Genomic DNA, 17,118 nt, shown 5'->3' on the forward strand with positions numbered 1-17,118 from the left:
TATTTTTGTACTAGGTTAGAAGCACATTTTTAATATTTGTTTATATTTTTTAAAATTTTATGTTTATTTTATACTGTAGCTGTCAGATCTTATGAGTTTTTGTTCAAACTGATACTTGCAAAGTTGAGAGCATTCCAAGTAAGGCAGCAGAACCATAAATGGTCTAAAACCATTTATAAAGGAAATTGTTAGGATTGGGGGAAGAAGGGTATTGAGATATTTTATAAGTGCAAAAAGTAATATAATAAATATCCATATTCCCACCACCCACAATTAATCACTATTGATATCTGTTTTTCTTACTTGTCCCTCTCACTTTTTTCTCCCTTGCCTCTGAAATAAAATGTTACAGATAAATTCAAAGTCCTTTCCCTTTCACCCCCTACAAGGAACTCTGTCTTCAACTAAGTCAATCTTTTTTTTTTTTTTAAGATGGAGTTTCCCTCTTGTTGCCCAGGCTGGAGTGCAGTGGTGCAATCTCGGCTCACTGCAACCTCTGCCTCCAGGGTTCAAACAATTCTCCTGCCTTAGCTTCCCAGGTAGCTGGGGGGATTACAGGCATCTACCACCACGCCTGGCTACTTTTTGTATTTTTTTTTTTTTGAGTTGGAGTTTCGCTCTTGTTACCCAGGCTGGAGTGCAACGGCGCGATCTCGGCTCACCGCAAACTCCGCCTCCTGGGTTCAGGCAATTCTCCTGCCTCAGCCTCCTGAGTAGCTGGGGTTACAGGCACGTGCCACCATGCCCAGCTAATTTTTTGTATTTTTAGTAGAAACGGAGTTTTACCATGTTGACCAGGATGGTCTCGATCTCTTGACCTCGTGATCCACCCGCCTCAGCCTCCCAAAGTGCTGGGATTACAGGCTTGAGACACAGTGCCTGGCCCTACTTTTTGTATTTTTAGTAGAGATGGGGTTTCACCATCTTGGCCAGGCTGGTCTCGAACAGCTGACTTCAGGTGACACCTGCCCTGGTCTCCCAAAGTGCTGGGATAACAGGTGTGAGCTACTGTGCCTGGCCAACTATCTTATTTTTATCAAATAATAAAAAGTAATACATAAGCATAGTTTGAAAAGTTTAGGCTGGGTGTGGTGGCTCATGTCTATAATCCCAGCACTTTGAGAGGCTAAGGCGGGTAGATCACTTGAGGTTAGGAATTGCTTGAACTCATAAGGTGAAGGTTGCAGTGAGCCAGGATCACATGACTGCATTCCAGCCTAGGTAAGAGAGCAAGACTCTGGCTCAAAAATAAATAATAATAAAAATAAATAAATAGATAAAGAAAAAGTTTAAATAGTAATAGTAATATATACTTACAAGGAAAAATAGCAGTTATCGCCCTGCTGGGGGCAGCCACATTCATCTGTCTTAAACATTGCTAATAGCATGATTATATCACTTGCTTTTAAAAAATATTGAACATTCGCTGAAATGGAGTGTGGTGTCTAAGAAAAAAAAAATTAAACATATATAAAGGGCCATAGAATATAAGGCTTTGACTGTTAAATACATATATGTCTTCTCCCTTACCTTTCCAATATAGTTATATTATTTTGGGGAGTAAATTGATATTTATTTATTTATTTATTTATTTATTGAAACAGACTCTTGCTGTGTCACCTAGGTGGAGTGAAGTGTCGTGATCTCAGCTCACTGAACCTCTGCCTCCTGGGTTCAAGCGATTCTCCTGCCTCAGCCTCCTGGGTAGATGGGACTACAGGCACACACCACCGTGTCTAATTTTTGTAATTTTAGTAGAGATGAGGTTTCACCATATTGGTCAGGCTGGTCTCGAACTCCTGACCTTAGGTGATCCACCTAAGCCTTCCAGAGTGCTGGGATTACAGGCATGAACCACCATGCCTCGCCTGAAGATGTTTTTATTTTACCTTCAAAATAAAATAATATCGTGTCTGGGAATAGAATTTGATGTTGGAAATAATTTTCTCATAATTTAAAAAGTTGTTGCTATTTTATTGCTTCCCATGTTGCTGATGACAAGTCTGATGCCATTGTTTTGATTTTATTTTTGTAAGAACAAATGATGGGTTGTTAAAAATACATAAAATTATGTAATTAGGGCCAGGTGTGGTGGCTCATGCCTGTAATCTCACCACTTTGGAAGGTCGAGGTGGGCAGATTGCTTGAGCTCAGGAGTTCAAGACTAGCCTGGGCAATGTGGCAAAACCCTGTCTCTACAAAAAATGCAAAAAACTATCTGGGCATGACTGGGTGAGGTGGCTTACGCCTGTAATCACAGCACTTTGGGAGGCCGAGTCGGGTGGATCATGAGGTCAGGATATTGAGACCATCCTGGCCAACATGGTGCAACCTGTCTCTATTAAAAATACAAAAATTAGCTGGGTGTGGTGGTGCGTGCCTATAACCCAGCTACTTGGGAGGCTGAGGTAGGAGAATTGCCTGAACCCAGGAAGCAGAGGTTGCAGTGAGCTGAGAACGAGCCACTACACTCTGGCCTGGTGACAGAATGAGACTCTGTTTCAAAAAAAAAAAATTAGCTGGGTGTGGTGGCACACACCTGTGGTTCTAGCCACTTGGGAGGCTGAGGTGGGAGGATCACTTGAGTCCAGGAGGTAGAGGCTGCAGTGAGTTGAGACTGTGACACTCCACTCCATCCAGCCTGGGTGACAGAGCAAGACCCTGTTTCAATTAAAAAAAAAAAAAAGTAATTAGGTTGTGCAGTGAATCACATCTGTAATCCCAGCATTTTGGGAGGCCGGGGCAGATCACTTGAGTTCAGGGGTTTGAGACTAGCCTGGGCAGCAGAGTGAGACCCTGTCTTTGTAAAAAATATAAACGAAAAATTAAAAAAATGTAGTTAACTAATAGTAAAACAGAGTGTGGATGGGATTTGTAATGCATACATTTTACTTTGGAATTCTACCTAAAATGTAGTGTTTTCATAGGAGCTGACTCTTATCAAGGAGTTAGTGTCTGACCATTGTTTCTTTCCTTCCCTCCTCCTTCTCCTTCTCCTTTCTTCTTCTTTTTCTTCCTCCTCCTCTCTTCTTTTCCTTCCTTCTTCCTCCTCTTCCTTTCTTTTCTTCTCTTTCCTTCCCTTCTTCCTCCCTCACTCCCGCCCTTCCTTCCTTCCTTCTTTCTTCTTCATTGTCTTTCTTCTTCTCCTCTTCTATTTTCGAGACAAAGCAGTCTCACTCAGTGACCCAGGCTGGAGTGCAGTGGTGCAATCTTTGCTCACTGCAATCTCTGCCTCCTGAGTTCAAGTGATTCTCATGTCTCAGCTTCTCAGGTAGCTGGGATTACAGGTGCACCACTATGCCTAGCTAAATTTTGTCTTGAGACCTGGTTTCGCTGTGTTGGCCATGCTGGTCTTGAACCCCTCACCTCAAGTGATCTGCCCACCTTGGCCTCCCAAAGTGCTGGGATTATAGGCATGAGCACCATGCCTGGTCTATCATTCTTTTTTAAAAAATTATTGTATTGGCCAGATGCAGTGGCTCATGCCTGTAATCTAGTACTTTGGGAGGCCCAGGTGGGCGAATCAACTGAGGTCAGGAGTTTGAGACCAGTTTGGCCAACATGGTAAAACATGGGCTCTACTGAAAATACAAAAATTAGCCATGTGTGGTGGCACGTGCCTGTAGTCTCAGTACTTAGGAGGCTGAGGCTGGAGAATGGCTTGAACCCGGGAGGTGGAGGCCGAAGTGAGTCGAAATTGCGCCACTGCACTCCAGCTTGGGTGACAGAGCAAAACTCTATCTGAAAAGAAAAACATTTTATTATGGCTAAATATATATATCATGTTAACCATTTTTAAGTGCATAGTTTTTGATTGTTGGTCGGCTTTTTGTTTTTTGAGACAGAGTCTTACTCTGTCACCCAGGCTGGAGTGCAATGGCACAATCTCAGCTCAGTACAACTTCTACCTCCCGGGTTCAAGTGATTCTCCTGCTTCAGCCTCCTGAGTAGCTGGGATTACAGGTGCTTGATACCATACCTGCCTAATTTTTATATTTTTAGTAGAGACGGGGTTTCACCATGTTGGTCAGGCTGGTCTTGAACTCCTGACCTCAAATGATCCATCTGTCCGTCTCAGCCTCCCAAAGTGCTGGGATTATAGGCGTGAGTCCCTGCATCCAGTCTTTTAAGTGCATAGTTCTGTGGTATTAAGTACATTCACATCATTGTGAAGCTGTTCTGATTCCCAGTCCTTTGTGTGTGGCCTCTTTTTTTTTTCTCCTCTAGCTTACAGATTTTCTTGTTTCTTTTTTCTTTTTTTGAGATAGAGTCTTGCTCTATTGCCCAAACTGGTGTGCAGTGATGCTCTCTTGGCTCACTACAGTCTTGACCTCCTGGGTTCAAGTGATCTTCCCACCTTAGCCTCCTGAGTAGCTGAGCTTACCACCACGCCCAGCTAATTTTGTTGTTGTTTGGTTATTTTTTGTTTTTTGAGATGGAGTTTTGCTCTTGTTGCCCAGGCTGGAGTGCAATGCCACAATCTTGGCTCACTACAACCTCCGCCTCCCGGGTTCAAGCGATTCTTCTGCCTCAGTGTCCTGAGTAGCTGGGGTTACAGGCATGCACCACCACACCAGGCTAATTTTGTACTTTTAGTAGAGATGGGGTTTCTCCATGTTGGTCAGGCTGGTCTCGAACTCCCAAATTCAGGTGATCCCCCTGCCGCAGCCTTCCAAAGTGCTGGGATTACAGGTGTGAGCCACTGTGCCCTGCCTACACCCCTTAAAAAAATTTTTTTTTAAAGACTAGGCCTGTTGTGGTGGCTCAGGCCTATAATCCCAGCACTTTGTGAGGCTGAGGCAGGTGGATCACCTGAGGTCAGAAGTTTGAGACCAGGCGGCCAACATGATGAGACCCTGTCTCTACTAAAAATACAAAAAAAAAAAAAAAAAAAAATTTAGCCAGGCATGGGGATGCACACCTGTAATTCCAGCTACTTGGGAGGCTGAGGCAGGAGAATTGCTTGAACGTGGTAGGTGAAGGTTGCAGTGAGTCAAGATTGAGCCACTGCACTTCAGCCTGGGCGACAAAGCAAGACTATCTCAAAAAAAAAAAAAAAAAATTAAGCTAGTCAAGGTAGTAGAGAAGAAACAAATATGTAACTGGTTGTGATCAATTAGTTATAAACACCACTGCATGCCGACCAGCCAGAATCTCCCTATTTTTAATAAGGCATCTAGCTTAGGTGTGCCCGGTATCCCAGAGTCACACCTCACACATGCTTTGGCTCACACCTTTGCTTGACTGTATCTGCTTAAAGGAGAGAATGTGAAAGCCTCTAACTTTTTTTTTTTTTTTTGAGATGAAATCTTGCTCTGTTGCCTACGCTGGTGTGCAGTGGCACATTCATGGCTGACTGCAGCCTCTGCCTCCTGGGTTCAAGCAATTCCTATGCTTCAGCCTCCCAAATAGCTGGGACTACAGTTGTACACCACCACATCTAGCTAATTTTTGTATTTTTAGTAGAGATGGGTTTTGCCATACTGGCCAGGCTGTTCTTGAAGTCCTAACCTTAAGTGATCCACCCACCTTGTCCTCCCAAAGTGCTGGGATTATAGGCCTGAGCCACTGCACCTGGCCTTTGCATTAGTTTTTGAGTAAACATGTATTTTAATTTCTTTTTTTTTTTGAGACAGAGCCTTGCTCTGTTGCCGGATGCCAGGCTGGAGTGCAGTGGCGTGATCTCAGCTCACTGCAACCTCCGCCTCCTGGGTTCAAGCAATATTCCTGCCTCAGCCTCCCAAGTAGCTGGGACTACAGGTGCGCGCCCAGCTAATTTTTGTATTTTTTTTTTTAGTAGAGATGGGCTTTCGCCATGTTGGCCAGGATGGTCTCGATCTCTTGACCTCATGATCTGCCTGCCTTGGCCTCCCAAAGTGCTGGGATTACAGGCATGAGCCACCACACCTGGCGTATTTTAATTTATTTTGGGTATATACCTAGGAATAGAATTGCTGGGTCAAATGGTAACTCTATTTTTGATCTTTTGACTATTTGCCAAACTGTTTTTTTAAAGTGACTGTGCTATCTTAGACGTCCACCAGCAGCACATGAGGATTTAGATTTTTCCACATCCTTGCCAACACTTATTAACTGTCATTTTGATTATAGCCATCTTTGTGGGCATGAAATGGTATTTCATTGTGGTTTGATTTTCATTTCCTCATTTTAATTTAACCTGTGTCTAAAAGTTACATTAGTAATGACTTTCTTTTTTTTTTTTTTGAAATGGAGTTTCACCCTTGTTGCCCAGGCTGGAGTTCAGTGGCGCCATCTCGGCTCACCACAACCTCCAGCTCCTGGGTTTGAGCTATTCTTCTGCCTCAGCCTCCTGAGTAACTGGGATTACAGGTGCCCACCACCACGCGCAGCTAATTTTGTATTTTTAGTAGAGATGGGGTTTCTCCATGTTGGTCAGGTTGATCTCGAACTCCTGACCTCAGGTGATTCACCCTCCTTGGCCTCCCAAAGTGCTGGGATTACAGATGTGAGCCACTTTGCCTGGCCAAGAATTAAAAATTCTTAAAAAAGAAAGTAATCGGGCCAGGTGCAGTGGCTCATGCCTCTAATCCCAGCACTTTGGGAGGCCGAGATTGGTGGATCCTGAGGTCAGGAGTTTAAGACCAGCCTGGACCAGCCTGGCCAAGATGGTGAAACCCCATCTCTAGTAAAAATACAAAAAAATTAGCTGGGCGTGGTGGTGGGCACCTGTAATCCCAGCTACTCGGGAGGCTGAGGCAGGAGAATTGCTTGAACCTGGAAGGTGGAGGTTGCTGTGGGCCGAGATGGTGCCATTGCACTCCAGCCTGGGTGAGGTGACAGAGTGAGACTCCATCTCAAAAAAAAAAAAAAATTTAATTCTTAAATTTTAAATTTACAGAAAAATGGAGAAGATAGTACAGAGTTCCCATGTTACTATTTTCGCTCAGTTTTCACTATTATTAACATCTTACATTCATATAGTGCATGTTACAATAAATGAACCAATATTGATGTTATTACTAACTGAAGCTCATGGTTTCTTCAGATTTCCTTGGTTTTTATTTATTGTTTTATTTTTCTGTTCCAGGATTCCATCTAGAATTTCACCTTCCATTTAGTGGTCATTTCTTCTTAGGTTCCTCTTGGCTGTAACAATTTTTCAGACTTTCCTTGTTTTTGATGACCTTGACAGTTTTGAGGAGTAGTGGTTATATATTTTATTCATTGCCTTTCTGTTAAAATTTTTCTGATGTTTTTCTCATGATTAAACTGGGGTTATGGGTTTTATCGAGGAAGACCACAGAGATAAAGTGCTACTCTCATTATATCAAGAGTATACATAATCAGTTTATCATTATTGATGTTGACCTTAAACACCTGGCTGAAGTAATGGTTGTCAGGTTTCTCCACTGTAATTTCACTCCTTCTGCCATTCTGTGCTCTATTGTGCAGCTTTTCATGTGCTTATCCATTCATATATCTTTTGGGAAATAACTATTCAGATCCTTTGCCCATTTTTAAGTTATTTGCTTTTATTATTGAGTTGTAATAGTTCTTTATGTGTTCTAGATACAAATCCCTTATCACATATATAATTCGCAAGTATTGTCTCCCATTCTGTAGGTTGTCTTTTTTAGTTTCTTGACGGTGTCCAGAAAAAGTATAAAAGCTTGGCCAGGACTGGTAGCTCATGCCTGTAATCTGAGCATTCTGGGAGGCCGAGGCAGGCAGATCATGAGGTCAAGTGATTGAGACCATCCTGGCCAACATGGTGAAAGCCTGTCTCTACTAAGAATACAAACAAAAAATTAGCTTGGCGTGGTGGCACGTGCCTGCAGTCTCAGCTACTTGGGATGCTGAAGCAGGAGAATTGCTTGAACCCAGGAGGTGGAATTTGCAGTGAACCGAGATTGCACCACTGCATTCCAGCCTGGATGACAGAACGAGACTCCATCTCAAAAAAACAAAAAGCATAACATTTTAATATAATTTAATTATTTAATTATTTAATTTTTGAGATGGAGTCTTGCTCTGGAGTGCATTGGTGCAATTTCGGCTCACTGCAACCTCCACCTCCCAGGTTCAAGCGATTCTCATGCCTCAGCCTCCTGAGTAGCTTGTTTTACAGGTGCCCGCCACCAAGCCTGGCTAATTTTTATGTTTTTAGTAGAGACAGGGTTTCACCAAGTTGGCTAGGCTCCTCTTGAACTCCTGACCTTAGGTGATCTGCCCACCTCAGCCTCCCAAAGTGCTGGGATTACAGGTGTGAGCCACTGTGCTCAGCCTTTTCCATCTTAACTAAGCACTATGTAACCCCTGAATGGATTCCTTCTGCCCATTTCCCCCATACAGTTGATTTATCGAGACAAGGGAATTGCAATGGAGAAAGAGTTTAATTCATGCAGAGCTGGCTACACAGGAGACTAGAGTTTAATTATTACTCAAATCAGTCTCCCTGAATATTTGGGGATTGGGATTTTTAAGGCTGATTTGGTGGGTAGTGGGCCAGAGAGTGGGGAGTATTGATTGCTTAGGTCAGCGATGAAATCATAGGGAGTCTAAGCTGTCCTTTTATGCTGAGTCAGTTCCTGGGTGGAGCCACAAGACCAGATGAGACAGTTTATTGATGTGGGTGGCACCAGGAAATCCATCAAGTTCAGGGTCTGAGAAATATCTGGAACACCAATCTTAGGTTTTACATTAGTGATGTTATCGCTAGGAGAAGTTAGGGAGGTACAGAACCTTGGGGCCTTTAGCTGCATGATTCTTGAACTATAATTTTTAATCTTGTAGCAATTTGTTAGTTCTGCAAAAGCAGTCTAGTCCCCAGGTAAGAAGGGCATTTGTTTTGGGAAAGGGCTGTTTTTGTCTTTGTTTCAAAGTTAAAATATAAACTAAGTTCCTCCCAAAGTTGGTTCACCCTAGTCCAGTTCATTCCTAGTGCAGGAATGAACAAGGACAGCTTAGAAGTTAGAAGTTAGAAGCAAGATGGAGTCAGGTAGGTCAGATCTCTTTCACTGTAGTAATTTTCTTTGTTATAATTTTTGCAAAGGTAGTTTCACTTACCATGTGCTTTGGCCATGACTTTTTGCAGTTCGAGGTGTGACAGTCAAACTAGCATGAATTTTCTTTTCCTTCTTCACAATTTCGTGGATAGATTTGTTCTTATAGTAGATCTTAGCAGCTTTAGTGTATGAGTTTTTTTCCTTTCCTTATTAAGTCATTAACTTTCACTTTTTCACTTAAAGGAAGAACCTTATGGCTTCTCTTTGGCCTGTTTGAATTGCCAGTATCACTACTCTTGCCTTTTGGGAACCTTATTAAGTAAAATAAAGTTACTTGAACATAAGCACCGAGAGATGCTGACAGTCAATCTGATAATTGAAGGGCTACTAAGTGACTTTCGGGTGGGAAGTATAGACATGTGGATAAGCTGGACAAAGATGATTCATGTCCTGGTCACTCACAGAATTTTCATGTAATATTTTCAGGCCATGTTAACCTCAGGTAACAGAAACCTCAGAAACCACTGGTGATGGCAAGGTTGGGGGAAGCAACACAACCACTACTTTCTTCTTCTTCTTCTTTTTTTGAGGTAGGATCTCTCACTCTGTCACTCAGATTGGGGTGTGGTAGCACAATCTCAGCTCACTGCAACCTCCACCTCCCAGGTTCAAGCAATTCTCCTGCCTCAGCCTTCCCAGTAGCTGAGATTACAGGTGTGCACCACTATCGCCTGGCTAATTTTTGTATTTTTAGTAGAGATGGGGTTTTACCATATTGGCCAGGCTGGTCTTGAACTCCTGACCTCAGATGATCTGCTCACCTTGGCCTCCCAAAGTGCTGGGATTATAGGCATAAGCCACTGCACCCGGACTTTTTTTTTTTCTTTTTTTTGAGACGGAGTTTCGCTCTTTTCACCCAGGCTGGAGTGCAATGGCGCGATCTCGGCTCACCGCAACCTCCGCCTCCTGGGTTCAGGCAATTCTCCTGCCTCAGCCTCCTTAGTAGCTGGGATTACAGGCACACGCCACCGTGCCCAGCTAATTTTTTGTATTTTTAGTAGAGACAGGGTTTCACCATGTTGACTAGGATGGTCTCGATCTCTTGACCTCGTGATCCACCCGCCTCGGCCTCCCAAAGTGCTGGGATTACAGGCGTGAGCCACCGCGCCCGGCTTCTTTTTTTTTTTTTTTTGAGATGGAGTCTTGCTCTATTGCCCAGGCTGGAGTACAGTGGCACCATTTCAGTTCACTGCACTCTCTGCCTCCTGGATTCAAGTGATTCTCCTGCCTCAGCCTTCCAAATAGCTGGGATTACAGGCACATGCCGCCATGCCTGGCTAATTTTTGTATTTTTAGTTGAGACTGGGTTTCACCATGTCGCGAGGATGATCTCAAACTCCTGACCTAAAGAGATATGCCTGGATTACAGATGTGAGCCACTGTACCTGGCTGATTACTTTCTATAAGACTAGCATTTAGGTAATTCTGTGATGTACTTGAGAGGGATTTTCATATTCTTCTTGCTTTCTAGGAGCTTTAAGTCCAGTTGAAGACTTTTAAAAACCCTGTTGTAGGCTGGGCGCGATGGCTCATGCTTGTAGTCCCAGCAGTTTGGGAGGCTGAGGTGGGCAGATCACAAGGTCAGGAGTTCGAGACAAGCCTGACCAGCATGGTGAAACCCTGTCTGTACTAAAAAAATACAAAAATTACCAGGATGTGGTGGTGCATACCTGTAATCCCAGCTACTCTGGAGGCTGAGGCAGGAGAATTGCCTGAACCTGGGAGGTGGAGGTTGCAGTGAGCCGAGATTGTGCCATTGCACTCCAGCCTGGGTGACAGAGTGAGACTCCGTCTCAAAAACAAAACAAAATGAAAAACAGAACCCTGTTATAGAGACAGGGTGGTTAATGTTCATAATGAAAAAATGCTATTTTTATATAAGTTTTAGTATTGTGCAAGATAGGCCAGGTGTGGTAGCTCATGCCTGTAATCCCAGCACTTTGGGAGGTCAAGGTGGGTAGATCACGAGGCCAGGAGATCCAGGCCATCCTGGCTAACATGGTGAAACCCTGTTAAAAATACAAAAAATTAGCTGGGTGTGGTGGCGTGCACCTGTAATCCCAGCTATTCGGGGGGCTGAGGCAGGAGAATTGCTTGAACCCAGCAGGCGGAGGTTTCAGTGAGCTAAGATAGTGCCACTGCACTCCAGCCTGGGCAACAGAGCAAGACTCCATCTCAAAAAAAAAAAGATTTATGCAAGATATAGTTAAAGAAATGAATTAAAATAATAATGATACTATAACATTAGAAGCCCAAATATGTGGCCCCTAGCTCCCTTTCTTCTTTATTTAGATTCCATTTGTGTGAGAAATATAGAGATTTCTTGGATGATTTTGGTGCCCAGGTCTGTGATTAATGGCCAAAGTTTCTCAAAAATGTATTCTTAGGATCAGTTTTTTTCTCTTTCCTCTACCTTTTCTGAAATATTCCTCTTCTCAGTAATGTATACTTGAGTGAAACAACCAGCTGTTTAAGGTACACATGCTCTGCCAACATTGTGAATAACTCTCAGAATAAAAATTAGAGTCAGTAGTGATATTGCATCTGTAAATAGCCACTGCACTCCAGCTTCAGTTAACAGTGAGACTATGTCTTAAAAAAAAAAAAAGGAAACAAATATGGCCGGGCTCATTGCCTCATGCCTGTAATCCCAGCACTTTGGGAGGCTGAGACGGGTGGATCACAAGGTCAGGAGTTTTAGACCAGCCTTACCAACATGGAGAAACCCCTTCTCTACTAAAAATACAAGAAGTAGCTGGGTATGGTATCACACACCTGTAATCCCAGCTAATCGGGAGACTGAGGCAGGAGCATCGCTTGAACCAAGGAGGTGGACGTTGTAGTGAGCTGAGATCATGCCACTGCACTCCAGTCTGGGCAACAAGAGCAGATTCTGTCTCAAAAAAAAAACAAAACAAAAAAAAAAAAACACTGTAAGCCCAGCACTTTGGGAGACCAAGGTGGGTGGATCACCTGAGGTCAGGAGTTTGAGACCAGCCTGACCAACATGGTGAAACCCTGTCTTGACTAAGAACACAACAATTAACTGGGCTTGGTGGCATGCACCTGTAATTCCAGTTACTCAGGAGTCTGAGGCAGGAGAATTGCTTAAACCTGGGAGGCTGAGGTTGCAGTGAGCCGAGGTCATGGCATTGCACTCCAGCCTGGGCGATAGAGTAAGACTGTGTCTCAAAAAAACAAAAACAAAAACAAAAGAAAAACCCAAGATTAAAAAAAAATGTTAAACCCCACTAGACTCAAATTAGTTAGTTTTCTCTGTTTTTCATCTGCTTCACAGTATATTCTTCCTTGTAACCTAGAGTCAAAGCCTAGAATATTTTCTTTTAGGTTCCCTATTAACCATGATCAAGTCCATCTCTTAGTTTTATTTGCCAGCACTCCAGTTTAACAGCTCTGAATTAAGCTCCCCCTCTCCCCAGGATCAAATGCTAAAGCCTTTCACTTGATATAAAGCAGTCTCTTCCCCACCCATCCCCACCCCAGTCCTCCAGTTTATTTAAAAGTCTCAACCTAGGTAACACACTAAGACCGTCTCTACAAAAATTTTTAAAAAATTAGCTGGGTGGCCGGTTGTGATGGCTCATGCCTATAATCCCAGCACTTTGGGAGGCTGAGGTGGGTGGATCACTTGAAATTGGGAGTTCAAGACCAGCCTGACCAACATGGAGAAACCCCATCTCTACTAAAAACACAAATTTAGCCAGGCATGGTGGTGCACGCCTGTAATCCCAGCTACTGAGGAGTTTGAGGCAGGAGAATTGCTTGAACCCAGAAGGCAGAGGTTGCAGTGGGCCGAGATTGTGCCATTGCACTCCAGCCTGGATAATAAGAGCGAAACTCTATCTCAAAAAAAAAATTAGCTAGGTATGGTGTGCACTTGTAGTCCCAGCTACTTGGAAGGCTAAAGCTAGAGGATTGCTTGAACCTAGGACTTTGAGGGTGCAGTGAGCTATGATCACACTATAGCATCCAGCCAAGTCCCCAAATTTTGTCACTACATTCTAAAATCTAGAGTCGTTTGGCCAGGCACGGAGGCTCATGCCTGTAGTCCCAGCACTTTGGGAGGCCGAGGCGTGCAGATTATGAGTTTAAGAGATAGAGACTATCCTGGCCAACATGGTGAAACTCCGTCTCTACTAAAATTACAAAAATTAGCTGGGCGTGGTGGCATGTGCCTGTAGTCCCAGCTACCTGGGAGGCTGAGGCAGGAGATTTGCTTGAATCTGGGAGGCGGAGGTTGTAGCGAGCCGAGATTGCGCCACTGCACTCTAGCTTGGGTGACAAGCGAGACTCCGTCTCAAAAAAAAAATCTAGTCTTTTATTGGCCGGGCATGGTGGCTTACACCTGTAATCCCAGCACTTTGGGAGGCTGAGTCTGGCGGATCACTTGAGGTCAGGAGTTCAAGACAAATCTGGCCAACATGGCAAAACCTCATCTCTACTAAAAATACAAAAAGTTAGCTGGGTGTGGTGGCACCCACCTGTAATCACAGCTACTTGGGAGGCTGAAGCAGGAGAATTGCTTGAACCTGGGAAATGGAGGTTGCAGTAAGCTGAGATTGTGCCACTGTCCTCCAGCCTGGGTGACAGAGCAAGACTTGGTCCCCCCCAAAAAAGAGTCTTATTTTCCAATCTCATTCCTGCTATGGAGCCACTCAGCTCCTGACTTTACTCCCAGCATCAGCATTATCATTAGCATCTCAGAAATAAAAACCAACAATGATGGTTTGACTTTGAGGTTACTCCAGAGGGAGTCATTTTGGTTTTTCTTAGAGAAATCCTGTTTCTCTTTAATGACTTTTAAGAGAAGCAAAATGTCCTTTCATTAAATTGAACATCCTGTTGTACGCTACTCTGTTTGCTAGTGGAGATCAATAATGAAAAGTTATGAGATGTGACCAAATAGGACTTTTCAACCTGTGCTCTTCCATTGCCTTCCCCACTACCCTCCAAGGATTTTTCTTGATTGATTTACTCAAATCCTAAAGATTGTTTCTTCCTGGCAATAATATTTATATTTTTTCAGAGACCTTTGTCTATTATGGTCTAAGGTGGACCTGTTGTGGTGTTAAATATTCCCTGCAAAGTACTTGAAAAATAGGACTTGTTAAGTTTGGTTGCATTACAGTTTTACTAAGAACTGTTGTAACTGGTCTTCCAACTTTAGAATCCTTGAACATTTAAACTAAAACCCTTTTTAAAAAAATAATAAACTGAAACCCTAAATACCACTCTCCCTCTTGAAGTAGTTAGCAATCATGTCCACAAAACCTTTTCTTTTTCTTTCTTTCTTTTTTTTTTTTTTTTTTGAGGCAGAGGGGTCTTGCTCTGTGGCCCAGGCTGCAGTGCAGTGACACAATCACTGTTCGCTGCAGCCTTGACCTTCCGGGCTCAAGAGATCCTCAGCCTGGAGTAGTTGAGACCAGAGGTGCATGCCTCTGGTCTCTACCAAAAAAAAAAAAAAAACAACTTTTTTTTTTTGGTAGAGAAGGGGTCTCCCTATGTGGGCCAAGCTGGTCTCAAACTCCTGGGCTCAAGTGATCCTCCTGCGTTGGCCTCCCAAAATGCGGTGATTACTGGAGTGAGCCACATGCCTGGCCTACAAAACCTTTTCTACAGGCAATTAGACACTCATCTAACACAAACCTGTAGTTACCCAATATATTTTGAATGGAGAAGCCCAGTGGTTGATACAGGGTTCTCTTTCTATTTGGCACATAACCTCTTGTGCAGTCTTGAAGAGGGAATAAGAAATGTCTGAACATAATTTATGCAAGGCAGAAATTGAATACCATAGGAGAGTTTTATGGGAGGTGTTTTCTGAGGGGCCTCTGAAGAGATTACAATCTATTAGAGTGAGATTTCCCTATGGATTGCTTCCTTACCTGGATGAGACATGAAAAGTAATGTTATCTAATTGTGATTCAGGTTGAAGCTCTGTAACTCTGTCCCAGTACTTTTGTTTTGATTAGTTTCACAGTGAATATATACCTATATTTTAATGACTTGATTGAAGAGCGTGGTCTTGATATTTGTATATCTTTATTTGCAGTCAGCATTTATCAGTAAAAATTTTGTGTTTCACACTTTGAAATGGCATTACTACCTCTTCCACCTGGTACTAGGAGATCTGAGTTAGAATGCTTATGGCTAATAAGAAAAGTGGCAGTATCTTTGTGTGTGTGTGTGTGTGTGTGTGTGTATGTGTGGCACTTTCCTTGTTGCCAAAGGACTACTTCAGTTTAACATATTGTATTGTTAAAATATAAAGCTTAATTAGTTTTGGACATTGCCCATGTTTGTTAAATTTTACCAATAAATCTTAATTAAATATTTTTTTAGTCATCTCATATATTTTCTCTCAACCTGTAGAAATACAACAAACCTTCATATTTGGCAGGGATTCTACTAATGAGGTTTTTTTTTTTTTTTCATCAGTATGCTTATAAAACAACTTCTTTCAATAAAGCTGTTTTATAATCTCAAGTAATACATAGAAGGGTGTGTGTTGGTCGTCTGGGGCCTTTGTGCCCTGCCTGCAAATGCGAGTTCTGGGTTGACTGATCGATCACATGTTTGGGGGTGGGATCCTGCCTGCTGTTTGTTCTTGGTGGTATTAACTAGGTCTCTTCCCTGAGAGAAGGTTGGAGATCTTTCCCTGTTGTGGACTTTGGGGTTGAGAACTTTTAGATCCCAAGCATTTTAAAATTGACTTAGTAGATTCCAGTGGCTTGGTTTAAATAATAATTTTTTTAAATAATATGGCTCGTTTAAGACAGTTGGAGGAGTTTTGCCTATTAAAATGATTTGATTTAGGTTAAGCTCAGTCTTGGAATTCTGAATCAGGGATTCAAACAATAATATTATTTTTATTATTCTGTAAACAACTACTAAAATGTCTTCTTGTGCTTCTTTTGACTGCAGTGCAAAGGACTGTTTTTTTGGGGGATCGGCCCTTTAGAAGCAGTAGCCACCCTGCAGACATTATTGTCTGATGACTTTTGTCATCAGGAATGCCCAGGAAACAGCTTCATGATTGTTTATCTTAAGCCTCAAGTGAAGTTTGTGATATGTCCTTTCAAGTTACTTTTGTTTAGTTTCTTAAGTTTACTTTGTTTTTAATTGGAAGCTCCACCTTTTTAACTTTGTCATGAATTGTCAGTGCCGAGTTTCTGGTAGTTGGTAAAAAGAATTGCCTTCTCCCTGATATCCTGTTCTGTGGGAAGCCTTTGTGGTTTAGATTCACAGTTTCTCATTGTTGCTAGCTACAGTTGTCTCCTCCCTCCTGCCCTTCCCTCCCGACCGCTCTAGCTATTCCCTTGTCCCTCCCCATTCTTGTATCGCTTGCCCCACAGTTACCCTCGTGATTAGAGGTCTTTTGCTGGAGGTTGACTGTGCTGTCTGGTAAGTATTGTAGTTGTTGTGGTGGTAAAAATGGACAGATGGAGGATTGCAGGAACTGTTTAGTTTTTGTCAAGTTTTCTTTCTTTTTAAAAAATATTCCCAAGCACTGATTAATAAAGTATTTCTTTTAAAAGCTGTAGTTTAAACTTTGAGATTGAGATTTTAGGACTCAGTTTTGAAGAGGCATCTTTCAAGCTGTTGTTTCTGCTCTTTCCCCCTCCTCTCTGTTTCAGTTATTAAATTTTGGAGATTTAATTTTTGTTTTTTGTTAAAAAAAATTATAGATTTTCTTGAGTTTGTTAGAATTAAAGGCAAGAGTTGTGGGTTTAGTATTTTAAATTTCCTTCAAACAGAGATGGTTATTTGTGATTTCTTTATACTTTTCAGTATTAACATACTGGTTAAAGTAATAATGAAGAAAAGAGCCTGTTTTGTGGCTAAGCTGGAAAGTAGCTGAATTACTCTTTTTTCCTATCAGCAGAATAGTGTTGGCAAAATCCACTAAGATTTTGGCAATATGTTGTCAATTCTGGGAAATGGTTTGCCAAGTACTTAAGGATAACAGATGCTTCTGGGAATTATTTTTTGGAAGTTAGATAGATTTGTTCATTAACACCTGCACCCTTGAGGCCTATAAGCCTTTCGA

At 42.4% G+C, this 17,118-nt stretch overlaps 1 protein-coding gene across 49 annotated transcripts in view; it reads left to right on the forward strand.

The window, feature by feature from the left end:
* USP54 (ubiquitin specific peptidase 54) overlaps nt 1–17,118 on the forward strand; it is a 130,777-nt gene that overhangs the window by 25,843 nt on the left and 87,816 nt on the right. For 31 of the 49 annotated variants that reach the window (XR_013524892.1, XR_013524894.1, XR_013524900.1 and 28 more), the window contains exon 1: nt 16,432–16,472. The exons of the other annotated variants lie outside the window; for them this stretch is intronic. The gene's annotated coding sequence lies outside the window, so the exon portion shown is untranslated. Of the gene's footprint in view, nt 1–16,431; nt 16,473–17,118 lie in introns of those variants that run through there. 49 annotated transcript variants of the gene reach the window in all.

Source organism: Callithrix jacchus, chromosome 12 (assembly GCF_049354715.1).
Source record: "Callithrix jacchus isolate 240 chromosome 12, calJac240_pri, whole genome shotgun sequence".
NCBI classification, from domain to species: domain Eukaryota; kingdom Metazoa; phylum Chordata; class Mammalia; order Primates; family Cebidae; genus Callithrix; species Callithrix jacchus.